Source organism: Rhinatrema bivittatum, chromosome 2, assembly GCF_901001135.1.
Source record: "Rhinatrema bivittatum chromosome 2, aRhiBiv1.1, whole genome shotgun sequence".
Lineage (NCBI taxonomy): Eukaryota > Metazoa > Chordata > Amphibia > Gymnophiona > Rhinatrematidae > Rhinatrema > Rhinatrema bivittatum.
Genome location: NC_042616.1, coordinates 576245379 through 576273134, shown reverse-complemented (window position 1 = coordinate 576273134; position 27756 = coordinate 576245379). Strand labels below are relative to the sequence as shown.

General features: G+C 44.9%; 2 long non-coding RNA genes across 4 annotated transcripts in view; one reads left to right on the top strand and one right to left on the bottom strand.

The window, feature by feature from the left end:
- Positions 1-16904, bottom strand: part of LOC115086215 — a 49753-nt gene extending 32849 nt beyond the window's left edge. Inside the window, exons 1-2 of one of the 2 annotated variants that reach the window (XR_003855162.1) lie at positions 16700-16904; positions 3675-3767 (exon numbers count right to left, since the gene is read on the bottom strand). This is a non-coding gene — a long non-coding RNA (uncharacterized LOC115086215). Of the gene's footprint in view, positions 1-3674; positions 3768-8661; positions 8793-16699 lie in introns of those variants that run through there. The other variant, XR_003855161.1, reaches the window with a different exon arrangement.
- The window catches only part of LOC115086214, a 59915-nt gene continuing 40147 nt past the window's right edge, over positions 7989-27756 (top strand). The window contains exons 1-2 of one of the 2 annotated variants that reach the window (XR_003855159.1): positions 7989-8105; positions 12373-12475. This is a non-coding gene — a long non-coding RNA (uncharacterized LOC115086214). Of the gene's footprint in view, positions 8414-12372; positions 12476-27756 lie in introns of both variants that reach the window. The other variant, XR_003855160.1, reaches the window with a different exon arrangement.

Sequence of the window (27756 nt, the reverse complement as noted above, 5' to 3'; positions counted from 1 at the left end):
AAGAGGGGGCCGAGCCTGCTTCATCGCCCCGAGAGGGGGCCGAGCCTGCTTCATCGCCCCGAGAGGGGTCCGAACATGCTTCATCGCCCCGAGAGGGGTCCGAGCCTGCTTCATCGCCCCGAGAGGGGTCTGAACCTGCTACAACGCCCGGAGAGGTGTCCGAGCCTGTTTCATCGCCCCGAGAGGGGTCCGAACCTGCTACAACCCTCGGAGAAAGGTCCGAGTCTGCTTCATCGCCCCGAGAGGGGTCCGAACCTGCTACCATGCCCCAAGAGGGGTCCGAACCTGCTACAACGCTCGGAGAGGGGTCCGAGCCTGTTTCATCGCCCCGAGAGGGGTCCGAACCTGCTACCATGCCCCAAGAGGGGTCCGAACCTGCTACAACCCTCGGAGAAAGGTCCGAGTCTGCTTCATCGCCCCGAGAGGGGTCCGAACCTGCTACCATGCCCCAAGAGGGGTCCGAACCTGCTACAACGCTCGGAGAGGGGTCCGAGCCTGTTTCATCGCCCCGAGAGGGGTCCGAGCCTGCTACCATGCCCCAAGAGGGGTCCGAACCTGCTACAACGCTCGGAGAGGGGTCCGAGCCTGTTTCATCGCCCCGAGAGGGGTCCGAGCCTGCTTCATCGCCCCGAGAGGGGTCCGAACCTGCTACATCGCCCCGAGAGGGGTCCGAGCCTGCTTCATCGCCCCGAGAGGGGTCCGAACCTGCTACAACGCCCGGAGAGGTGTTCGAGCCTGCTTCATCGCCCCGAGAGGGGTCCAAGCCTGCCTCATCACCCCGAGAGGGGTCCGAACCTGCTACAACGCCCGGAGAGGTGTTCGAGCCTGCTTCATCGCCCCGAGAGGGGTCCAAGCCTGCCTCATCACCCCGAGAGGGGTCCGAACCTGCTACAACGCCCGGAGAGGTGTTCGAGCCTGCTTCATCGCCCCGAGAGGGGTCCGAACCTGCTACCATGCCCCAAGAGGGGTCCGAACCTGCTACAACGCTCGGAGAGGGGTCCGAGCCTGCTTCATCGCCCCGAGAGGGGTCCGAGCCTGCTTCATCGCCCCGAGAGGGGTCCGAACATGCTACATCGCCCCGAGAGGGGTCCGAGCCTGCTTCATCGCCCCGAGAGGGGTCCGAACCTGCTACAACGCCCGGAGAGGTGTTCGAGCCTGTTTCATCGCCCCGAGAGGGGTCCGAGCCTGTTTCATCGCCCCGAGAGGGGTCCGAGCCTGCCTCATCACCCCGAGAGGGGTCCGAGCCTGCCTCATCGCCCCGAGAGGGGTCCGAGCCTGCCTCATCGCCCCGAGAGGGGTCCGAGCCTGCTACAACGCCCCGAGAGGGGTCCGAACCTGCTACAACGCCCGGAGTGGTGTTCGAGCCTGCTTCATCGCCCCGAGAGGGGTCCGAACCTGCTACAACGCCCCGAGAGGGGTCCGAACCTGCTACAACGCCCCGAGGGGGGTCCGAACCTGCTACAACGCCCCGAGAGGGGTCCGAGCCTGCCTCATCGCCCCGAGAGGGGTCCGAGCCTGCTTCATCGCCCCGAGAGGGGTCCGAACCTGCTACAACGCCCCGAGAGGGGTCCAAACCTGCTACAACGCCCGGAGAGGTGTTCGAGCCTGCTTCATTGCCCCGAGAGGGGTCCGAGCCTGCCTCATCGCCCCGAGAGGGGTCCGAGCCTGCCTCATCACCCCGAGAGGGGTCCGAGCCTGCCTCATCACCCCGAGAGGGGTCCGAACCTGCTACAATGCCCCGAGAGGGGTCCGAGCCTGCCTCATCGCCCCGAGAGGGGTCCGAGCCTGCCTCATCACCCCGAGAGGGGTCCGAACCTGCTACAATGCCCCGAGAGGGGTCCGAGCCTGCCTCATCACCCCGAGAGGGGTCCGAGCCTGCCTCATCGCCCCGAGAGGGGTCCGAGCCTGCCTCATCGCCCCGAGAGGGGTCCGAACCTGCTTCATCGCCCCGAGAGGGGTCCGAGCCTGCTGCACTACCCCGAGAAGAGCCTGCTCAACCGGTTCTGCTGCCACCCCCGGAGGGGCTCAAACCAGTACCACTTACAGACTTTCTGACTCAGCCATCTGAGCCTGTTGAATTGCTCCAGCTGATGTTGCCCTCGGAGGGGCCAGATTTCATCTTTGAGTACCCCCTGCTAAGATGGGACCCAGGAGGAGGGGGAGGCCTTGAGGAGGGGGTACTGTTACAGTTTTGGCTGTGTTACAGTTTTGGCTGCAGTGCAACCGCCTCACCACAAGGGGTCCCTCTAGTGCTGGCTTTCCGGACAGGCCCCGTCCATCTCCTCTGTCCACTCTATGCTCTGGGTGTGTCCTTATAACCCTGCCTGACAGTTGCCTCGGTGCTTCGGCATCGAGCTCACCTGGGCTCCCTGCTCTAGCCCTGCGCGGCCTTCGGGCCTTTCCTTGCCTAGCCCTGCGCGGCCTTCGGGCCTTTCCTTGCCTTGCCCTGCGCGGCCTTCGGGCCTTTCCTTGCCTTGCCCTGCGCGGCCTTCGGGCCTTTCCTTGCCTTGCCCTGCGCGGCCTTCGGGCCTTTTCCTTGCCTTGCCTTGTGTGGCCTACGGGCCTTCTGACCTGCCTTGCTCTGCTTACGGTGTGTGGCCTATGGGCCTTCTGTGTATGTGTGGCCTACGGGCCTTCTGACCTGCCTTGCTCTGCTTACGGTGTGTGGCCTACGGGCCTTCTGTGTATGTGTGGCCTACGGGCCTTCTGACCTGCCTTGCTCTGCTTACGGTGTGTGTGTGGCCTACGGGCCTTCTGTGTGTGTGTGTGACCTACGGGCCTTCTGTGTGTGCGTGTGGCCTACGGGCCTTCTGACCTGCCTTGCCCTGCTTACTGTGCCCTGACCCAGCCTGAACCTAGACACTGCTTTCTGCCGCCTGCCCTGACCCAGCCTGAACCTAGACACTGCTATCTGCCGCCTGCCCTGACCCAGCCTGAACCTAGACACTGCTTTCTGCCGCCTGCCCTGACCCAGCCTGGACCCAGACACTGCTATCTGCCGCCTGCCCTGACCCAGCCTGGACCCAGACCCTGTATCAGCCATTCTTGTCTCTCTCAATCTGGAGCCACCCTTCTGGGTGGTGTTCACGACTCCTGACCGGAGCCCAGTCGTAACAGTGTGGCTGGGAATAAAATAAATCATCACTAGGTGTTGTCAATTGAGGTTCCCACTGTGGGGCCTTTAAGAGGCAATGTGCCACACTCAAGCTTAGGGAGGCCCAGGGGAGGAGTGGCATGGTGGCGTCCTGGCGATGTCAGCAGAGTCACTAGCCACGATGTCTAGGTTGAATGTGGCAGGTCACGGGGCTGTCCTGCAGGCAGCCAAAACATTGCATTCATCAGCAGCTTATGTGCTGTTGTGTTTTGCTGCTGTTTCACATAGTAAAATGTCAGGAAAGTAACTGCTGCACAAGTATGCAAACTGCTGAAGAACAAAGCCTAGGCTAAACATCACGGTTTTGGCTGCTAGCACAGGGCACTTCAATAAGTACCATTTGACATTCCAATGCCAGTACCCATTAAAGTTCAAAGAGAAAATTTTGCTGGCAAGAGAAGCAGAAATTTGTATGTGAACTGACATGTTTCTAGACAGAATTGAAAAGTATGATTGATTCTTAACTATGACTTGGAAATTAGAAAACATTTACTATTGGTAGTGGGAGATAGAAACTGACTTCCATCAGCTGTTTCAGAAAATAGAAGAACATCTGGTTGGTGGATGTTTCCAGTCTTGGCGTGGTTCCAAGGACAAGTGAGTTTGGTCTTACCTGTAAATATACAGGAATGAATAAAATCAATGCTTATTATGAATATACCAACTGTTCAGAAATGTTAATAGCTTACTCTTTAAACAAAAAAAGAAAAGAAAAATTAGTGGAAAAATATTTATTTCAACTTGTAATCTGCTGTCCCAAATAATATGGTCAAAGCAGGTTAACAAGGTAAACATTAAGTAACAATCAAATACAATAGTAGGACTACAAAATAAACAATGCAACATATATAACATTTAAAAATTAAATTTAAGAACCATAAATAGGCTAGAATAAAACTATATATCCAACTACTTATTAGATGGATCAAACTAGCCCAGTATGAACTGAAATACACAGGTCTTTAGAGATTTCTTTCATAGGTATCCAATAACATAATCTTCTAGCAAAGAGTTCCAGAGAACTGAACCTATGCAAGAAAAGGCCCTATTTCAGGTAATTTGTAGCATAATCTTTTTAGATGAAGGGAGCCAGAGGCACACTTCATGAGCAAACTTCATTATTTATTTATTTATAAACATTTGATATTTTACCTTTCCTAATTTAGTCTCAAGGTGAATTACAATCAATATTATGATGAAATTTACAATTTCTCAAATTTCAATCAAAACAAAGAACATTAAATACAAGGATAAAAGAATATAAACAGATAAGGTTAAAGACATGAGGTAGATTGTACGTACTTAGCTAGGTTGTACTTGGTGAGTTGGACAGCAAGAATATAGAGGTGATAAGACTCTATTAAGGATTAGCCCAATCATGGCTGTAGTTGTGGGTTCATGATCAAGAAGTTCTGGTGATCAGATAGTAGAGGGAAAAGTCTTTGTTGCTGGAATCTAGGGCAATGCCTGGCCAAACAGCCAAGCCTTGATTTTCTTCCAGAAGATGAGGTAACAAGTCTCAAGGCATGGGGTAGCGATATCTTGTTTCACATTTTTGGGCACAGCAGCTGGATGTCCAAAATGTTCTGTAATTTAGTCTGGTTGAAACCAGAGGAGGGGTGGATGGGAGGGCCATTTGAGAAGATCATAATTCCTTTGTTGGAGTGTAAGAAAATAGAAGGTGGGGGATGTTACTCAGATTCTAGTTGACTAGATTTGCATTTGAAGATAAAGCAGAGAGTTTTGAATTTTATCCTGCTTTTGACTGGGAACTAGTACTACTGACACGAGACTAGCCTTATATGGCCAGCTGAATTGCCTCTACTGAGATACTAGTTCTTGTACACTGTAAATGGAGGCACTGAAGGATAAATTGTGAGATGCAATTAAATATAGAAGTCGATATTCAGCATCACTTAACTAGATAAGTTCTGACTTATCCAGCTAAGTAGAGGCATTTGAATATCTGGCTGCATTAAGTGGTTGCCACTTAGCTGGATAACTTCTTATCTAAGTATTTAGTTGTCTAAGTGGTGGGTGGGACCTGGAAGAAGATACATTTCTAGCTAACTTAGGGCTGGATTTTCTAACTTCGTGGAGCTCCCTGAATTTGGTGGTAACGGGGGGCGGGGGGGCGAAGCGGGGGACAGGTGGGCCTGCGAAAGCCGGCAGCAATCACACCACTGTGGTTTTATCGCTGCCTGCTTTCGCACCCAATAACACCACCATGAAAGGTGGTGCTATTGGGCGCGCTACTGGTGGCGATAACGTGGCTTACCTTATCGCCGCCGGCGAAATCTTTGCAGCGTCCGCCCCGACAACGCCCTGACTCCTCATCTTCCGGTGCCAACGCCACCCCGATTCTGCCCCTTTTTAGCTATCGCACGTGAAAAGGGAATTTTCACGTGCAATACGGTAGGAAAATGACCCCCTTAGTTGAATAAGTAGCCATTTTTAGACTTATCTGGCTAAGTTAGCCGGATAAGTTAGGCTTACTAATGAGCAGGTCAAAAATTAGCTGGATAACTTATCCAGCTAACTCAAACGTTATATAGGTATATTCAATGGTATGGCTGACTAAGTTAGCCGGATAAATTTAACCAGTGGGGTTTTGAGTTTAGGAACTAGTCGGACTGTAAATAGTGAGGTTTTTTTTTAAATATACTGGGCTCAGAACATGTAGAGATTTGTGTATCATCGATAGAGCTTTAAATGTAATACTCTCCACCATTGGAAGTCAATGCAAGGCTTTCTGTGTTGCTGGACATGATCCCAAGCTTTTAAGCCTGAAGTTAAATGGGCCATGTTATTTTGAATTAATTGGAGTTTCATTAGGGATCTCGACTGAAAACCAATGTATGAAACATTGCAACAATTGATCCTGAAGGTGATTCTCAAGTTCACTACTATACAGGTCCTCAGTCGATAAATATGGTCAGTGATGATTTTAAAGATGTAAGTAGAAGAAGCAAGACTTTACTACCAACTCCATCTGCTTATCCATTTTCAAACTAGAATTGACAATCACACCAAGGATAAGGTCTTGGTCATACAGTGAAAGATGGTTTCTTGACCCACAAAAACCTCATTTTTTTCTAGTGTTCAATTTGAGTTTATAAAATATCAGCCAAGCAACCATTTCCATCAGATAAGCATTAACCATCTGCATAATGTTCTCCTTCTGTCCAGTAAGAAAAAGCAGATGAATAACATCATACAAAAATGGGATCATATTTAAGTACTGTACCGAATTGACAAGAACATAAGAACATAAGAACATGCCATACTGGGTCAGACCAAGGGTCCATCAAGCCCAGCATCCTGTTTCCAATAGTGTCCAATCCAGGCCATAAGAACCTGGCAAGTACCCAAAAACTAAGTCTATCCCATGCTACTGATGCTAGTAATAGCAGTGGCTATTTTCTAAGTCAACTTAATTAATAGTAGGTAATGGTCTTCTCCTCCAAGAACTTATCCAATCCTTTTTTAAATACAGCTATACTAACTGCACTAACTAACTGTCATATAAACACTGTCATAGTCAGGAAAAGTGGTTCCGAAACATGTTTTATTGATCTCACACAGCCAGTCAAGTTTTCAGGATACCCACAATGAATATGCATGAGATAATATTTGCATACATTGGAAATCCAGTAGATGCAAATTTATCTCATGCATATTCATTGTGGATTTCCTCAAAAACTGATTGGCTGTGGGATCAATATGAGAGGTATGGGAACCACTGATTTAGGAAATATTTCAAAGGACTAATAGCAATTATTCAAGAAGTGGGTACTGGTTGCAAAGTACTATAGCTTGGTAGTTTCACCAAAGATGATGCTATTTTATTGCAAACAGAACCTATAAAAAACATAACTCATCTTTTTTTTTTTATGCTGAGATCCAACATTAATTTGCCAAAGCTGTAATGGAAAACAAAAGTCTACTGTTCTTTTCCTTTTTTCTTCTATTAAATTGTCTTCCCAAATCACAAATGTGCTATGAAATTTGTAATAGATTTTTTAATGGTTTCTGCAGAGAGATCTGGGGACTTCTGTCTTGCATATATCACATGAAGGATGCACAGTTAGAGTTGTAAAACACAAACAAGTGAAACCTTACTTCTAACTATTTTAGACTCTGAAAAGTTGATTGGTCTGTCATTTCCATAGCTTCTAAAATTCCCTGTTGGGACCGTTTGCCTTTTATTGACTTTTGTCAAATGGATGCTAAGAAACCTGACTACTTAATAATGATTGTGCCAAAAAGTTTGAATCAGCCACTTGGTTTGGTTTTGATTTGGTTTGAATTGGGGATTTTTGTCCAAACATTTTGCAATAGTTACGTTATCGAAATGTGATATTATTTGAATTCTGTGCAGTTTAGGAAACTTGAAAATCACTAACAGGTAAACTTTATGTATATAATTGTTTTTCCCCTTTTGGATGATCAACATATTATCGATGAAATGTTACTATGCAGCTTCTCCGTGGATGCAAAATGAAGGAAGCCCCTTAATGCAGAAACGGCACTGTCCACAGAAGTATGAGTTTCAGGGCGAGATTATCCTGTGAAAATAGACGGTGTCTGGCAACCTTTGTAACCTGATTAACACCGCAATGAAGTGGGAGCCATCTGGGGAAACTAGCAATATGGCTTTTAGCAGGTGCTATGTAATTAGAATGGAATCTAATGAGAATCGTAGAAACACTTGAAAGCTTTTTAACGTCAGGCAGGATTTGCAGGGAGCTGTTGATAGGAAACAGTGGTGACCCAGCCCACGGTTAAAGAGATGAAAGGAAGCCCCCTTGGATTAGGAAAGATTTAGGAAACAAAAGGATTAGAGGGACACAAAAGATAGATTTGGGAGGGGAGGGGTTATTTAACCGGTGCAGTGTGGCATGAGGAGATGTGGGAGATGAAAGAGAAAATAAAAGGACAAGTGCGGGAGGTAGGAGACAGAGCGAAGACGCAGCCCAACATCTCCAGGGCCCCCGCACAAATCTTCTTATAATTGAAAAACGGCCCAAAAAAAAAGAGAATAAAAAAAGTTTTCATTAGCAATTCTGGCGAGTTGGTAGAAAACTAAGAAGTGTTACAATGATGCATGGGTTGGAAGTATCGGCTCCAATCTCCTCCCACAGAGAATTTGTTTGTGGTAACTCATGGAAGTTGATTCAAGGTCTAGATGGAATGAAACCACGAAAATGAAAAAACAAAAACCCCCTCTGCTCCCTTTGAAACAATTTAACGCTGAAGGTAGAAGAAATATGTCGGTGGTCTTTTTCGGGGGTTTTTTTTTTGTCTATTTTTCAAAATATAGTTAAAAAAAACCCAAACAAACCAAAACAAAGAAATCAGAAGTGGCTAGGCTAACCAGCCCACTGTGGCCCAGGGAGGGCCAAGTTAAATGGCAGCCTGTTTTCTTTGGGGGGTTTTGTTGTTGCTTTATCTATGTAATATGTGTAACATCTCCAGAGACGGGAATAGATTCCATTAGCTCTTACCTTCCTCAGCAAACAGTTTGCAGGTAAGATGCAGACGCACAGTCAGGCTCTAACCAGCAGCCATGCTGTCTGCCCACACTCTCTCCAAATGTGGCTTTGAGACCAGGGGAGGGGAGTGCAACACAAGCTTTCTTTCCCCTGTCCTGAAGGAGGCCAAAGAAGCAGTGGATTACCTCCCATAATATTTTGTTCTTAGGATGTTTGTTTATAAACTCCTTTAGAAAAAAGTCTGACGTCAAGGCCTTTCTCTTCTCTTTCCAGGGAAGCATGGGAGAGCTTGCTACATCATTCCAGTTTAGGTGAACATATACTGAAAGGGATTATTTTTTTTATCATATTAACTTATTTATTATTAGCTTACTATTTTACTAGTTTCCTACTTGCCTGCTTACTTTCGGCCAAAGTTCTCTGTCTTTTGGAAAAGGCACTGTGTAAAACCATTGTGATATGAGAAAAGCTTCTAAAACAGTTTCAGCCAGTTTATTTATAAATGTTTATTTTGCACTATGAGAAATTAGAGATGAAAAGACAGGTCCGGAAAGAGAAGGGCTGGGCCTATTTGGGTTATGAGATATGTACTGTTTTCAGATACTGCTCATCTCACTGTAGAAAAAATTATCCTGTGTCAGTTTATTTTTGGACATGAGGTAAAGGGCAAGGCAGGCAAAAATAAGTATTTTGTGTGTTTTGGGGGTGAAATACTAATGCATGTGAATGCATTTGGGACCTGGCAAGGTGTGCAGTATTTTAACAGTGGAAAATCTGAGTAGAAAGGTCATGAGAAAGCAATGGAGGAACAGAGTCTAGGAGATAGAAAAAACTGGCATAAACAAGACTAGATCATTGGGAGAACCAGTAAAAGGAGGAGGCAGCTATGAAAAGTGTTACTGCCAATCCCAAATATTTTTTGATGGATATTTGAAGAGATAGGCAGGAGCTGTTGACAACAGCTGTGCTGCCAGGTGAGATGACAGACATGAATCCCCCTCATCAGCAAAATGATAATGTGGGGACTGCAGCATAAGCTGAAAAGTTAAGAGACAGACCAAGCTCCTTGGACTTGATTTCCTTTTCAACAGATTATATTTTCCTTCATCTTGTGGCCCTTCTTCCCTAACCCTGCATAAAACAGGTTAACCAGGGTTGCCACCTGACTCCATTATTTAAAAAAAAAAAAAAAAAAAAAAAAAAAAATTAATCCATTCCTGGTTTTCCACCAATACAGATATGGACTTGTGGTCCTGCTTCTCTTAAAGAAATCACTACTCCAAGTCCATGTGCGTGCAATTGGGTAAAATCAGGATTGGATAACCTATTCTGAAAAAATGTAGCCAATTGGCAACCCTACGGTTGACTAGAAGTTGGCATAATTCCTCTCAGGTAGCTCCAGGATGTCTTTTGTTGGGCGCTGGCTTTGCAACTCACATTGTAATGAAAAGTATCCTGTTAAGAAAAATGCATAGGGTATAACCTCTCCATTTTATGGACTAAATGTCTATCTAACTTTACATTAGGGCTATTTACTTTCTAATTAGTTGTGTCACACTACACTTTACATAACAGTCAAAATGTAGGCCTGCCGCTGGAATCAATGGAATGTGACAGTCCAGAAACCAGGCAGCACTGAAAAAGCGAGAGACTTCAAACAATGGCATAGGAAATGTTGGCACGTGTGAGACAGGCTGGAGTATCTGTAAAGCTTGGAGTGTGCCAGTACGTGAAATCACATGGACTAAAAAGGAAAAGGCTAGTGAAACCTAAGATGTCAATTTTAAAAGTGTAGCTCGTGCAAGAATGCCCACCTTAGGTGCGGATGTAGGCCGCATGCGAGCAATGCTGATTTTAAAAGCCACAATTTATGTGCGTACGTGGGTGTGTGCATGCACCAAAAATAAGGGGTGCGGCGTGGGCATTTCAGGGCAGAGCCAACTGCTATGTGCGAAACTCCGTATTTTAAAACCTGAGGCCGCAGCGAGCAGCGGTTTGTTATCTGCGTAACTTTACTGCTGCTCCAGATGAGGAGCACGTCTGTGGATCTCGCATTTTAGGGCTTTCAGGACAGGGTGAGGGGGGGGGGTCTGGGTCAACTGGGAGTTGTGCAGGATGAAGAACCAGAGGGGTCTGGACGACCTCGAGATTGACTGGGCAAACTGGTGGACTAATTGGAAAAACTGGGAAGGTCCCTCCACGAGCATGTTTTAAAATCAACATACATACGCGCGTTAAAGCCTGCAAAGTCGTATGGAAGATACGCAAGGTAGATTAGCTCAAGTAAGCCCTTAAAATTAGGCGCATGTTTGCATGCGGTAGGGTTATTTTAAATTTTAGGTGTACAAATGTGCGCATGATGTAAAACTCCAGTGTATCCCTGCTTGCTCATGCGTGCATGGGCGCCCTTGGGCTCATTTTTAAATTAGCCTGGAGATTTAGCAGTTGGAAGTTGGAAGAAACAAGTGGAAAAAGGTGAACAGGGAAAAAACAAATGTATGCAGCCCATTGCTAAAAAAAAGCAGGCAATGTGTCCCATTTGTACAAGGTGCTAAGTCCATCCATTAGTGGCTAGGCTTCAACTTGACCATCAAAGTATTTTTATTCCCAAGCTCCTACCTTTCTTTCGGGCCGATACAGTAAAAGTCACGGGAGAGCGGGTGAATGCCCGCTCTCCTGGCGCATGCATAGGCCACTCTCCTGTGCGCGCGATTCTGTATTCAAATGAGGGCCCGCAGCAAAAAGAGGCGCTAGGGTCACTAGCGCGTCCCTAGCGCCTCTTTTTGGACAGAAGCGGCAGCTGTCAGCGGGTTTGACAGCCAACGCTCAATTTTTCCGGCGTCGGCTCTCAAACCCGCTGACAGCCATGGGTTCAGAAACTGGACGCCGGCAAAACTGAGCGTCCTGTTTTCAATCCGCGAGCTGTGGGCCGATTTCAATTTTTTTTTTTTTTTTACTTTTTTTTACTTTCGGGACCTCCGACTTAATATCCACATGATATTAAGTCGGAGGGTGCACAGATAAGCTGTTTTTACTGCTTTTCTGTGCACTTTCCCGTGCCCGGAGAAATTAACGCCTACCTTTGGGTAAGCGCTAATTTCTGAAAGTAAAATGTGCGGCTTGGCTGCACATTTTGCTTTCTGAATCTCGCGGGAATACCTAATAGGACCATCAACATGCATTTGCATGTTGCAGGCGCTATTAGGTTCGGCGGGGTTGGATGTGCGTTTTTGACGCGCTATTACCCCTTACTGAATAAGGGGTAAAGCTAGCATGTCGAAAATGCGCGTCTAATCGCAGGTTACTCTTAGATAAGGGCTCTTAGATAAGGGCCGAAGTGCCCTTATCTAAGAGCACACCAGCCTAAAACAAAAGAAACCTACATTTCACAAGCAAGTCCTCAAAACATGGACTTCTTACTGTTTTACGAGGTCCAAATAAATGTCTTTAAGTTAGTCTGCATCATTAGCACTCTGACGCAATCTTCTGTTTGTTAAAAAGGCAAATAGCAAATAAGTCAACAGGTAGGAAAAAATAAAACCAAGAAAGAGTACATGGTAGAACGGACTTTTGGTTATTACTGGTTAATTAATGATTTGTATTTTGCATGCATGTAGAGGGTTAAACTTGCTGGCCACGATCACATGGCAGAAACACAGGGCAATGTGAATACCTCTTCAGCTTTGCTACTTTTTACCCCTGCTCTCTTCCTCTTCTTTGAAGCCCACTACTAAAGGTCTGCAGTGAATTAGCCCGAAGGAAATAAAACTTCCTGCCAATCACTGACAGGAAGCCTGGGGAAGACTCGCTGGCAGCAGAACAGCAGGTAGGTGACTTCTAGGGTTGCACAGAAGTGCTAAGTGAAATGACATCATTGGGGTTTTTTTTTTATAGATGTGTATGTTTTGATTGTTCCTCTCCTAGCTTGGGCCAGTGATAAATCTTTTAATAAATAATTATTTTATGGTATTTATGGTTCCTTTAATACCATTATAAGCAACCGTAAAGCTCTCCATGTTCAACGTATGAATTATTCTTTTGACAACGTGATGGGATTACATTACAAGCAGGCATAGAAGGAGGATTAGGGAAAGGGTGGAAATTGGGAAAGAGAACAGGACAGGATCAACCGAAGAACAAAAAGAGAAAAGGAATGGAACACCGGAAAAGAGGCAGAGTAGAAAACAGCAGCTTCTACGGTACTATAGGACTGTATTAACCTGAAGTGAGTTTCCCATTTAAAAGAGGTCAAATTGGACTCTGCCTTTATTTAAAATGGCAGCAGATTGAAGTGTGTTATAAGGTTTCATTGTCCTCTTTATACTGTCCCAAGATTGTTTTACAATATTAAGTTCATGAAGTGCTGCTAGTTAAGCAACAGGGGGCAACAATTTCTACTTGAAAGATGGGGAAAGAATCGCATGATGCTAAATCTGCCCCAGCAGAACAATGCCACATGTGTTGGAGCACCTATAAACCTGTCAGTGATCTTGAAAAATTGGTCCTGCACCATTGTCTCTTAATGAGACAGATAAAACTCAAGTACTCCCTGGTACTCCATGCATCTAACAGATAATCATAAAAGGGGAGTCATTTTCAAAGCCATATTTGCACAATAAAACCCAGTTTTATACATGTAAAGGGCTGCTTTACAACTGACCTGGGCTCACTGCACGTAAACGTATGCGCATAACCTGATTTTGCAAATAATTTTATGTATACTGAGGAGAAGCATTTCGGAGGGGTGGGTGGAGTTGCAGTTTTATATTGAAAAATATGTGTGTTTATTAGCCTGTGTATATGCATGTCATGCTCTCTGAAGAGGAGGTATATCTTCACGTCAGTGAATGGGTATGTGTACTCGGCCACTTTCCCAAGCATTTTCAATGCAAATTTGCACGCATGTCTATGTGTGAGTTCACTTTGAAATTACTCATTAAACTCTGCCTGTATATGGTGCATGCAGACTCTACCAGTATACCGGCTGTTTCAGAATTACCATCACCATGTTGCATGGTGTTCATAGACACGGTTGTAATGTCCAAAGTCGGCCATGACTGCAAATATACACAAGAACATAAGACATTCATTATTTTAATTTATTTTTGTGACCTGCATCATCTTTTTCCTGTTTGAGCTTCAAACTCAGAATTAATTTTAATGCAGAAAATGGCATCTTTAGAGTCATATTTACGAAGCCTTTTCCCCATAGACAGAAAATGGGATAAAACCTTTAGGGGCAGATTTTAAAAGCCCTGCGCGCATAAATCTGGCTGGATTTACGTGCTCAGGGGAGTTACGCATGCTGAGCCTATTTTGCATAGGCTCGGCGACATGCGCAAGCCCCGGGATGCGCATATGTCCCGGGGCTTGAAAAAAGGGGCGGGGCTTGGGCGATCTAGGGCAGGGTGGGGGCGTGGCCACTCAAAGGCCCACTCGACCGGAGCGCGCAACCTACGCCTGCCCGGAGGCAGGCACAACTTAAATAATAAAGGTTAGGGGGTGGTGGAAGGAAAGTTCGTTCTGAGGCCACTCTGAAATCGGAGCAGCCTCGGAGGGAACAGGGAAAACCGTCGGGGCTCCCCTAGGGCTCGGCGTGCACAAGGTTCACAAGTGTGCACCCCCTTGCGCCCGCTGACCCCGTATTTTATAACATGTGCATGGCTGCGTGCGCATGTTATAAAATTGGGCGCAGATTTGTGCGTACCCACGCGTTGGTCTTAAAATCCGGCCCTTAGTAAATAAGCCCCTTGATAATATTATAAGTAGATCATTCCTCAAGGTAGAATATTTTTATATAGGAAACAATCTTCATTATGAAAACTTTGTAAAGTATAATCTTTATAGAGCATCAAAGTTAAAAAAAAAAAATACTATTGGGTGTCTTTTCCTGTTTGAACTCAGGGCAGTGAAACCCCTTGGATTGGGCTTCTGGCTCTGACTCTGTCTTCGATTGGATTTCTGGCTTGACCCTTGGACTGGACCTCAATGCTGCTTGGCCACCACCTGCCACTGACTACTGCCTGAATCATGACACTCTCCAAACTCTGCCTGCCTCCGACCACAGCCTGAACTTGACCATGTCTGACCACTGCCGGCCCTGTTTGCTGCTTGCTCTGACTGCGCTTCTTTCTGCGCTGGCCTGCAATGTTTTCATCACGATGGATCATCATCTTCACAGAGGTCCACACCTAAGACCAACAGGCCCTGGCACCCGAGGGCTCAACCTAGGGGGAATATGGGCTGGTATTGGTGAAGATCCTGAAGGGCCTCTGCTCCAGCCAGCTCTGCCTGCCAATGTGCTAATGGTGGGGACCTGCAGGGTCCCCCCTGCAGGTTGCACTAACTCCACCTCGGTCCAAAGGTCCACATCCGCAACAGAAAACTCTCTCTCTGCCTAGTTAAACCCTAGACCCAACCATTGTTCTCTTCACATGGGTCTATTGGGATGAACCACTTACTAACCAGGGGTTTTATTAGTGTAGTGCTTTCCTACTTTGCTCTTTGAACCTGTCAAAGAGCAATAGCTGGGACACTAATGATTATTGATGCTGTGACTCCAACCAAAACCTGGCTGCCAATGATTAATGATGCTGAGATTCCTGGAGGCAACCCTACAATGGCTGCTTCACCTGTGTCACTGCACCATGTGACTGCACTATACTTCAGAACACATGACTCTAAGAGCCAATGGGAGGAGGAGCATGATTTTTTTCCAAGGAGCCCAGACTTTTTGATAAAAAGACAGAGAAGGGCAGCAGGCTGGCTCTGTCTCAGTTTAAAGAGATCCGATAATCTCTGCAGCAGAGGCATACCTAAAGTATTTGGCACCTGGGGCAGATACTTCTTTGGCACCCCTCAATATATAATTTTAAAATTTCCTAAACATCGATAAAATATTTCAAAACAGACACATCAATTAACATCCAATAATTAAAACTAATACAGATTTTAAAAATCCCCCGCTCTCCATATGTCATCCTAAGATTATTGTAGAACGGGAGTACACACACACACACACACACAAATATATTCCCTCTCTCTCATACACACACATGCATGCTTGGTGAGAAACAGAGGGAGCATGTGTGTATGTGAGAGAGAGACACACACACTTTCTCTGTGTCTCTCACACACAAACATGTTTCCTCCATCTCTCTCTCACATACTAACACACACACACACACACATACACATGTTTCCTATGTCTCTTTCTCTCTCACACATGCACACATGCAAACATAAACTGGAAACTGCAAGCCAGATTCTGTATGCAGTACAACAATGGAAAAGCAGAAAATCAGTATTCCTCAAAACAATACAATCAGGAAATATAAATCAATCAGATTAGTAAAACCAAACTAAAAAATATACATTTCAAAACAGCTGATGAATAGAATAATATTAAATAATTAGAGGCTTCTGTACACATTTTTAAAAATTTCCTAAACATAGATAAAATATTTCAAAACAGCAGACATCAAATAACACCTTGTAATTAAAACTAATAAGGACTTTAAAAATCCCCACTCTCCATACCTGTCACCCTGAAATTATCGTGAGCTGGGGTTACACACACACACACAGAGACACAAACAAAATATTATCCCTTTATCTCTCACACACATACACGCTTGGTGAGAGGCAGAGGGAGCTTGAGTGTGTGTGTGAAAGAGACAGACACACACGTTTCCTCTGTCTCTCTCACACATACACAGACACACACACACATGCTTCCTCTGTATCTCTCATACACAATTCCTGTCTCACACACACACACACACACTCATGCTTGCTCTCTCTCACCCCATCCCCACCCCCGCACACAGGCACCCTCTCACACTTACTTATCCACAGGTACCCTCTTTATATATATATATATATATACACATATACACACAGGCACACACACTCATTCTTGTATACACTCACTGTCTCATACATACACACACACACACACCCTCATACACACCCCTTCATACACCCTCATACATACACATCCTTATATATATACACACACACACACACACCCTCACACACTGTCACTTACTTTGACAGGGCTAGTCTCTCGCTTTTTTGGCTGCTGACTGCACACCAAGGCCTCTTCTTCTGCTGCCGGCTCCAGAAAATGCCGGTGGCACTGCTGGGCCTCTTCTTCCACTGGCCTCTTCCACAGGACCTTGCTTTTGCTAGTGGGAAGTGGAAACCCCGCCAGCATGTCACTTCTCCGTGCTGCACAGGATTTTCCTGCTGGTGGCAATGGCACCCCTCCTCTGTTGTCACCCGGGCCAGACTGCACCCCTCGCCCTCCCTTATTATTCCTGTGCTCTGTAGGGATCCTGGTAGTGAGTCTCCTGCAGCTAAGATAAACAAGCAGACAGCATAAGATGAGCTACAGTAGGAATTGCTGAGTCCCTCCAGTGGTCTGCTGGAAACTGTTGCTTGCTTTCTACATTTCTGAGCAGAAGAGCTGAGACAAAGGCTCCTGGAGTGTGGATCAGAAAGCTATCCAGCAGTCCTTGGGAGCGTGAGTATTCTTCTGACACACACAGAGATGGATAGACTTTGGGCACTGGGCTCTATGCTTATTTCTGAGCTGCTATTTCACTGTTGTGGCATTCACCGTCCATTACTTAAAAGATAGTTATTCATTTGTATCACCTGTAAACCTATGGATTACAAGTGAATCTAGTTCTGCTTTGTTTAAACATTAACCTTTGAATTCCTGGCCCCATCACCGTATGGTAGGGGTGGAACGGGCATCTTCTTTTGCTTATCCCAGCTGAACCAGCATTGTGCTCCAATATTGTCTGTCACCTTCAGAAAGTCAAAGGCACTTCACGTGGCAGCTAACTTTTGTGGGTTAAAGAATATTAAGCATTGCAGTGCACATCTGTGGAGGACCAAGGGGAGCAGGGGAGGACAATTGTATTTGTGCATGAGCAATTCTGGGCCCAGTGATTAGTATAGTGATATACCCTTGAGAGATAAAGTGAGCTCACTGATAATTAAGGGGGTAATTTTCAAAAGGAGTTACATGCGTAAATGTAGCTACTATTGTAGCAATTTTCAAAAGCCATTTACTCAAGTAAAGTGAATTTACTCCAGTAAACCTGGTTTTTACTCGAGTAAATGCTTTTTAAAATCAGGCCCTTAGGGTATACTAGGCCTTGGTACTAGTAAATTCAAAGATATACACTATCCATGGTTGATTATTCTAAGTGCAGAATGTTATGTTACTCAACAATTGTTTGTACTGATTATGGATGTTTGCACTTGTATAGGTGTTTAACCCTTTTATGCATAGCTTCTAATATAGTCCTGGTTCCTTCAATAATAAAGCAGTGTTGTTTTATTTCAATGTGTTTGTTGGGTCACAAGGACAGTTCCCTTTAGAAATCTATCCATCACTACACAGGTCGTATGGGTGGGGCTACATTAACAAAGTTAATCATTTATAACATTTCTTTTTCACTGTTTTTCTAGTCCATTTTTTTGTACTAAATCTTTTTTTTCATAAATAGCAGAATAATTGTATGACACCTTTCCAAAGAGGGTAACCCATAAAGAGGCACTGTAGTAAATCAGATTTGACCTTTCTCCTATTACTATTTATTTATTTATTTATTTATTTATTTTAGTGGCTTTTCTATACCGACGTACGTTGGGAACATCTCGTCGGTTTACAAAGAACAAAACTAGCAACAGGCTTTACATGGAACAAGTAACAATAAGAACAAGGAATGCAGGGTAAAGGGGAGACAGTGAACGAATGAACTAGGGAGGGTAGGGGTGTAGGGAAGAGGCGAACTAAAAAATAATATAGATAATATTACATATTTACAAGGAGGCAGTGGAGATTACATCGCCAAGTTGCAAGGAGGCAGAAAAGCATATTATATACAGGTTAAATAACGGGTAAGTCAAGATTGAAATGCTGTAGGTTCCTGGGATTAAGCTGAGCTAGGAGGGGTAGAGAGGGGAGGAGAGGGGAGGCAGGCGGTTAGGTGTAGGAGTGGGTGAAGAGCCAGGTCTTCAGGTTCTGTTTGAATATTTTGGGGCAGGTTTCTTGGCGGAGTGAGGTGGGTAGCTTGTTCCAAAGGGAGGGACCTGCAAGGGAGGAGGCTCTTTCCTTGGTAGAGCGCAGTTTAGTAAGTTTGGGAGACGGGGTGTGAAGAGTGGCAAGATACTGTTTTCTAGTGGGTCTGTTGCTGTTATGAAAGGTGAAGTCTTCTTTGAACCAATGCATGTTTTGATTGTGAAGGGATTTGTGTATTAGGGTGAGGGATTTGTATGTGATACGAGCTGACACGGGCAGCCAATGCAGATGTTTGAGTACCGGAGTTATATGGTCATTTCTGTGTGTGTTGGTGAGGATGCGGGCAGCAGCATTTTGTAGGAGTTGCAGTGGTTGCAAAGTGTTTTTAGGTAGGCCCAGAAGCAAGGCATTGCAGTAATCAATTTTAGATAGTATAAGGGCTTGGAGTATAGTGCGAAAGTCATTGAGATGTAGGAGGGGTTTGAGTTTTTTGAGTGTGTGTAATTTGAAATAGCAGTCTTTGATTGTGGTGTTGATGAATTTTTTGTAGTTGAACTGATTGTCAAGTGTAACGCCAAGGCTGCGGATGTGAGGGGGGAAGGAGATATTGGTGGGGGGAGTGGAGTTCATTGGTAGGGGATGGTTGACGTTGGGGGGAGAGAGGAGGATGAGTTCTGTTTTAGCCGTGTTGAGAGCGAGAAAATTGTTGGATAGCAAGGTGCTGATGGAGGAGAGGGCCGTATGCCAGGTTTGCATGGCTTTGTGTATTGTGTCAGTTACAGGTATCAGTATCTGAACATCATCAGCCTAGATAAAGTGCTGAAAGCCTACTACTGTTTGCAGTGCCCATAACAAAGTGGAGATAAGAAGTTCATCCTGTCAGTAGATCATTGGATAGACTGTAAAGTATATTTTCTTCTATAAAACACTCTTCTTCTAATCATCGTTTGAAGCAATGAGAATAGTTTTGGGCATAATCAACCTGTGTTGCTGTGTATTATTCAAGGAGAGTCAGAAGTGGCAGTTTACCAGTTTCTCTTCAGTAGGTCACTGCAGTATAAGCGTCCCCTTACACCAGGGCTTCCCAAACTTTTATCCAAAGTGACCCCATTTTGGAGTTTGAAAATTCAAATGACCCCAGAGGCATACCTGGGAACTTTTGATTTTCTGTCACCCTGAGATTGTCGAGGGTCGGGGAGGGGGGGGGGGGGGGGAGGTAATAGCAGCATGTTCACAAACTTTCTCACACATTAGCACACTCACATGTTCACTCACTCACATACATGCTTATTCTCACATACTCATTCATTTCTCTCCCATCTCTCCTTGGTTCACAACCCTACATGCACTCAGATACACATGCCCTCACTCCTCTCCCTTTTACACAGACACTCACTCGCTTCCAAACACATACATACACACTCACTCACTTCTCTCCTTCCACACACATACATGCATTCACTCCTGTTTTACACACACACACACACACACAAACTCACTTTTCTTCCTCATGCATACTCACTGCTCTCCCTTTTCCACATATGCCCATAAATGAATACACACAGACACAGACACACACTCATTTACTTTTCTCCCTCTTACACACACACATGCACTCTCCTTCTCTCTTCTCACCTCAATTCTTATTAGCCACAAGAGTCTCCTCTTTCCCCAGGCCCGCAGGACATGTGCTCCACTTCCTCCTCCTCCTGCTCTGCCCATGTTTTATTTTCAGCTCACGGCCCAATGTTGTTGCTCCTCCTCCTGCATCTGTAGGTTCTTGTTTCCTGCAGGGGAGGGCAACGCTCCTGCTCATCTCGCTTTTCACATCATTTTCCTGAGGCACAGGTGCTAACACTCCTCCTTCATTGAGCCTGTGCTGCTCCAGACCCTTTTTCTTCCGGCCTTCTGCAGCAGGACACCCGGAGTTATTGGGTGTTGGCCTGGAGACCCGGCAATTTGTTCAGAATTCCGGAGTCTCCAGGCCAAATCCAGAGAGTTCCTAAGTATGCCCAGAGGATGACCAAAACAAATTAGCAGTGATGCAGTTCCCCTCCGTCAATCACTCCTTCTTACCCTTCCTGTACTCCAACTAGTGCCCTCTCTTAACCTCCTCCCCTCACTCAATCTCTGTATCTCTCACTCCCCACCCCTTCTCTCTCACCTCCTCCAATCCTTTTCACATCTCCCAGTGGATTCTCTGTCATCCGCTCCCTCTCACGCCATCTCCCATTGCCTCCTCCCTCTCATAACTTCCAGCTACTGGCAGCAAGTAACAAGTAACCAATGAAACGTCATCAATACAGGTGTGATATGCTCATGAAACTTGGAGCCAATAATAAACCTAGCAGAAGAATTTTAAATTAATTGAAACGCTCTCAGTGTAGACTGAGGAAGGCCAAGATATAAAGAATTACAGTAATCAATTGTAGACATTAGAAGAGCATGCACAACAGTTTTTAAATCTGCCTTATTGAGAAACAGTTTTACATGTCTAATAAGACGAAACTTGAAGAAGCATGTCGTTATTACACTCTTAAAGGTGAATTTTAAAAGCCCAACGAGCGCATTAATTAGGGGATGCGTAAGTATGTCAGGCTTGCGCACCCCGAGAAAATTTTCAAAGCTGCCCAAATATGCACATAAATGCCACAGCACCCACATCTTGAATGCTTTCAAAAAGTGGTGGGGGATGGGCATGGTCTGGGTGGGGCATGAGCGTTTCGGGGGCATGAAGCTGAGATGTCCGCGGAAACACTTACGGGATCTGGTGCGCGCCAAAGCCCCCTGCCACATACTTTACTTCTGCTATGGATGCCATGTAAGTTATAAAATACAGATAAATCGGCAGATCGGTGGGGCTTTAAGTGTTGGGGCTAACTGGGGGGAGTCAAGGCTACTAAACTAGGAGGGTATGAAAGACCTCTCTCTTAATTGGGTGAATTGGAGATGACCTAGTGCAACTGGAAATGGCATTGATATGTGCCCTTTTTTAAATCCCCTGATTAACGCTGTAGATGCAGCATTTGCACACTCTTGCTCATGCCCACATATAAAATTTGGTGCACATGTGCACACAGCAAGACTATTTTATAACGTGTGTGCATACATGCGTGCAAGTTATAAAATAGTCGCATCCCTGGGCGCAGGCGGATGAACATGCACACATGTGCATTTGTGTACTGGTTTGAAAGTTATCCTCTTAATTTGGGGCTTCAGAAACATAGCAAAATCAATAATAATCCCCAAATTTTTAGCTTGCACTAAAATGGGGATCTCAATAACATCAAAAGTAAGGGAAGCAGGTGGCTCAAAAACAGGGGGATTGATATTAAAAAGCCATTTAGATGGATAACCGAAATGTCTAGCCAGCTATATTTAAAGCCGTATGCAGATAAATTCTAGCCACATAAGTGGGGGCGGTCTGGGGGAAGGCGAGAGGCATTTCAGGTTTGGCCAGCGTTAGCCACATAAGTTATGCTGCTTAAACAATGCGGCTAACTCTGGTCGCACTGTAGGGCTAACTTTAAGATAATTGTGCATATTCAGTGGTGCAGCAAAGTCAGAGTCCCATGCTTAGACCAAACTGATAGTTATCTAACAAGTGGTGTTCTTCAATAAAATCTTTCAGTTGTTGAAGAAATGCATTGTGTTATACCACAGAAATAGATGGTTTATTGGGAGACTTGTGAGGATAAGATTCAGTAGTCTAAGCAGGGGGCAATAAGAGAGTGGATATGGGTTTTGGTAATATGTTCCGATAGGCAATGATATATAGAGAGAAATGGTTGTGAAAGAGGCAAATATCCAGTGAGTAACACATTAAGACAAAAGTAATCACTTGCAAATTTCAAGCAATGTAAATATATTATAGTGGATGATTGAAAAAATCTATAAAGTTGTATAGTTATTTACTTACATACACTTCAAATAAAACATTTTTTTGCTCTCAATTCTGGTGGTTCACAAGATATCTCAGTAGAACTCTGGAGAGCATTTAAGATATATAAACCAGGAGACATTTTGTCCCTTTAGGAGACATTATTCTGGACGTTATTCTAAACACATATGGTAACCATTACACAACTTAGACAATCATTGTTACCCCTGATGAAGAAAAGGTTATTTTGAAACAATGGACCAGTGTTGGGGATGACCAGTTTTGATAAAAGTTAAGTAATTAAATATATTTCTCAAGTCCAACTATTATGTTTCTTCAAGGATTCCACTAAGATTTTACATGCAATTGTGAAAAATTCTCAAAAACATATATATATATACCAAGACAGTGCACATTCATCAAGTCCAAGTGGTTAAAATTTGCTATGAATCAAACATAACAGCGTAGGTAGTTATGTATGCTGTCTGTGACATAATTCTGATGGTCTTTATTTATTTATTTACAATCATCCACCATAATATATTTACATTGCTTGAAATTTGTAAACGATTGCTTTTGTTTTAACATAGAGAGAGAAATGACAAATATTACATATTAGCAATGTTATGGATATATGCGGAAAAGGAGATAGTGGATTTAAAGATGACCCCCAAGGTTATGGGTTGAGGGAACTGAGAGGATAAAAGTGTTATTCACAGAGATAGAAAAAGGATGACGTGGGCGAGAGGAAAGATGGGTTCTATCCATATTATGTTAAGCTTATAGTGGCAGTTGGAAAACCAGTTGGTGATGTCAGACAAAATGGTTGTTCTCTCTAGGTCCTGCCAGCTAGCAAACCCCCCCCCCCCAAAAAAAAAACCTCTATCTTTTTTATAATTTGGGGAAAGCAGGGGAGTAAGAGAAAAATATTACAATCTCTGGAAGCTCGAGCGGTGCGTGACTTGGTAACAGCCAGAGAAAACAACAAGTAGATTCTGGCTGTGGCTTAAGTGTACTTTTATTTACTGTGGAAAACAAAATGGCAGCAGACCTTCACTTCAGGTATTTCAAACAGGCAGTGCAAACAGAACAAACATTTCAGGCAGTTCAACTTTACCTCAGGTAACACACTGTCTTTATTTACTTTTTTTGAAACTGTATTTATTAAGATTTTGGGTGCACAGAACATATCAACCGATAATAACAACAAACTGAGTCTATTACCCCCCCCCCCATCATCCCTCCCTCCCCCCCATTTCACCCTTCCCTACGGTCTGTAGAATATAGAAAAATAAAGTCCAAGAGTAGGTGCTAGTGAGTTATTATGGTGTAGCTTCCGTTGCGGGTCCTGCCAGGCAGCCAATGGGATCAGTAGATGTTCCCTCTCTGGGATGGGAGGTCGTGTCCTGGCTCCAAGGGTCCCTGTAGTGTCCAATGCGAGGAGTGAGATAAACTGTGAAGGCAGCCCAGATTAGTGAGGTGTGTACAGATTTCTTTGGCATAGCCGGTGTAAGAATAGCGTGCTCCGTGGAGCAAAGACGCACCATTTTTTTAAACCAGTGTTCATAGCTGGGGCTACAGGGGTTTAGCCAGTTGGCCAGAATGATCTGCTTTCCCACCAAACCGGCCTTTAAGACAAATAATCTTTCCGGGGTAGTCAACTGCATATGGATTGAATCATCCATGCCAAAAAGCCAGAGATTGGGATTAAGTGGCAGGGCCTTCTTCAAAAAGGTGGAGCAGGCATGGCACACTTGTCTCCAAAATTGGGAGATGAGCACACAGCCCCAGAAACAGTGAAAATAATTGCTGTCAGTGCTTGCACATTTGGGGCATTGGGGAGACTGCGTAAGTTTCATTTGGTGAGCTCGAATGGGGGTAATTAGGGGCGGATTGTGGGAAAATAGTGGCCCGGGGGATTTTTCTCCATACTGGCCCATGGGTACCCAATTACATATACAATATAATTTAATTTACATATATATGTACACACCCCTATATTTCGGTATGGTCCTCCCATATCAACACAGTACTATTTGCCAACACTCAAAGAATAACAACCCCACCTATGAAAAAGAATACCACAAATATTACACCAGAATCTAAAATATCAATACACCTCCTATGAGGAAAACAGAACAGGCCAAGCTACTACAGATCCCTACAGAGAAACCACATGCTAAAAGAATGCTTCATCTCAGTCTTTGCATGCAGAACACAAACTCTCACCAAATACAGAATACAAAATGAAGGAGCACAAATGACAAAAACTGAAATGGAAACTCCAAGAAGCCCGACTCCGTGTATTAACAATAGAAAAATAGAACCACCATTCCTCATAAAACAAATAAAATCAAGAAACATAAAGCATCAGTTATAATAGTAAAACCATAATAAAAGAATATTTTAAAATTACTGATAAACAGAATTTCTATTAATTAAAATCATATACATTTTTACAATGTCCCAAACACTAATAAAATATTTCAAAACAGCACATATATCAAATAACATTCAATAATTAAAACTAATAAGGATTTTAAAAAGCCCCTGCTGTCCCCTTCTGTGGGAGCTCTTGATTTCCAGTCACCCTGATATTGTTGAGGATTAGGAGGTTATCCTCTCTCTCTCACACATCCTCACATGTCCATTCTCTCTCACACATACACTGTCACATACATACACATTCATGCTCTTATACCCACCATAACCTCTCGCTCTCACTGACACTGACACACTCTCAGGCTCTAAGACACTCTCTCCCCCTCCACACACAAACTCTTACTCCCTTGGATTTTCTCAAACACACTCATGCTCTCACTCTCACACACTGACCCCCAGGCAGGCTCCCATTAATTTTCACACCACTCCCTCCCCATCCCCCAGGCATGCACACATTCATTCTCACACACACAGACCCCCAGGCAGGCACCTATGTATTCACACACATACACCCCCAGGCAGACTCCCATTCATACACATGCACACATTAAAGGCAGACCCCCCTCTCTTTCTTTTGCCAGCAACCTCGGAACCTCTCTCATTCCTCTGCTGCCACTGTCACTGCTGCCACATGGCTATTGGGGAGGCCGCGGTGGCCCTGCTACCGGGCCTCTTCCTCTTCTCAGCCCGTAAGCGCTGCTCCTCTTCTGCATGCTCTGATGCTCCTCCTCCTTCCTGCCCCCGCGGCGCCGGCAACGTTTACTTCCGGGCCGCACAGGCAGGAAGGAGGAGGAGCATCAGTGCGTTTAAACGCGATCTTTTTCTTTGGGCCATGGTGACGTGAGCCTCACGATGGCCCTGCCGATCTGCCTGCTATATACGTGTCACTGTTCAGCAGCCGCATGAGCCTCCTTGCGCCCGGGGGCATTGGCTCCCCTTGGGATACCACTGCTCGCGGCGCCCCCTAATACTTTGGTTGGAAACTTTATAATACAAAAAAAAAAAAAAATCACGTGACAGGAGTGACCGGCCCACTGGAGGAAGGCCGATCCCCCGATAGGTCAATCTGCCCCTGGGGGTAATATAGCTTTGCCATAGAAATTTGTAATGTGTTTCTTGCAAAAGGACATTTTCTGATACAACAGGCAAGTCTCTAAAACATTTCAGAAAATCTGCAAACGTTAATGAGAAGAGAGCCCATACCGTCCATCTAGCATATAGTGGGCTTAAGAGCTGTAAGTCTGACAACCCCATCACCTCTTTGTAATAGTGAGAAACGATGGATTTATCTCATTTCCCCACTTGTACTATGTCCCTTAGTTTTTGGACTTCTAGAGTCTCTGCTAGGAAAGGTTTCGTGGACCTTATAAAATGAGTAACTTGGAGGTATGTATAAAAGTCCGCTGCTGGTAGTGTGTACCTTTGCTGGAGTGTGTGAAAAGGGAGTATAGCCCCAGTCACCTTATCATGTATATTATATATATAGGTAAGACCTAATTGATTCCATCGATGAAAAACTCCACCCCCTCTCCCCGGGAGAAATAAGTCATGTCCAGTGATTGTGATGAGCGAGGTTAGGGGGTTTGGCATATGTCCCATCTTATAAAACATTTGCCAGGCTTTCCTGAACATACGCAGTAGTTCCTGTGTTTTTATATGGTGGGGGATCATCTGGGTAGAGAGTTGTAACAAGGGATTAAGGGACGGCACTCCATACCATTCCAAAAGGTATTTATACGGGATAAGCAATGATGTGGCGAAGAGCCAATCCCTTACATGTCTGATACTACATGCTATGTTGTATAGCACCATATTCGGGCACCCAAGCCCCCCCCTCTTTCCTTTGGACTCATAAGAACATGCATGAGTAAATGGGCCCGTTTTCCCCACCACAAAAACGAGCGTAAGGCCTGTTGGATTTGGTGGTGGTCTCTTTTAGAGATCCAGAGGGTCGCCAATTGGAGAAGATATAGCCACTTTGGCAGCAAAACCATCTTAAAGAGCTGTATGTGGCCTACTAACGACGGGGGAGGGGGGGGCTTCCACCGCCATAGGGTGGCCATCATAGAAACTAATAAGGGCTCTATGTTCGCTGTGTAAAGGCTACCCACCCGTATTGGAATAAGCAGGCCTAAATATTTTAGGGTATCTGTCGCCCACCTGAGGGGGAAACTCCCTGCCAGTTTGTGCATAAGGTTCCAGTGTCATCAAGGGCTTCAGATTTATCACAATTGATCCTAAGGCCTGTGAAATGACCAAATTGGTGCTGGAGGTCGAGTACTGCCTGAAGCGATGGTTGGGATTGAGTGAGAAAAACTAGTAAATCCGCAAAGGCGGCTATTTTGAAAATGTGTTTTGGTCCTCCAAAGCCTTTCACCATTCTTCACTCATCAATTTTCCATAAAAGAGGGTCAAGGGACAATATGTATAATAAGGGGGACAGAGGGCACCCCTGTCGGACTCCTCTCTGGATTTTTACCTCTCCTGATAAGCAACTGTTAGCTAAAAAGCGTGATATTGGGACATTATATAATAGGGAAATGTAGTGCAGGAAATCGCCCCGAATGCCAAACCTTTGAGAAGAGATAATGCCATGCTGCACAGTCGAAGGCCTTCTCCGAGTCAAATCCAATAACTAGGGCCAGAATATCTTGATGTTGGCAAATATTCATGGCTGTGAGCAATTTGATAATGTTCGAGTTCGGCTTACATCCTCTGACAAAACCTGCTTGATGTGGTGAGATCA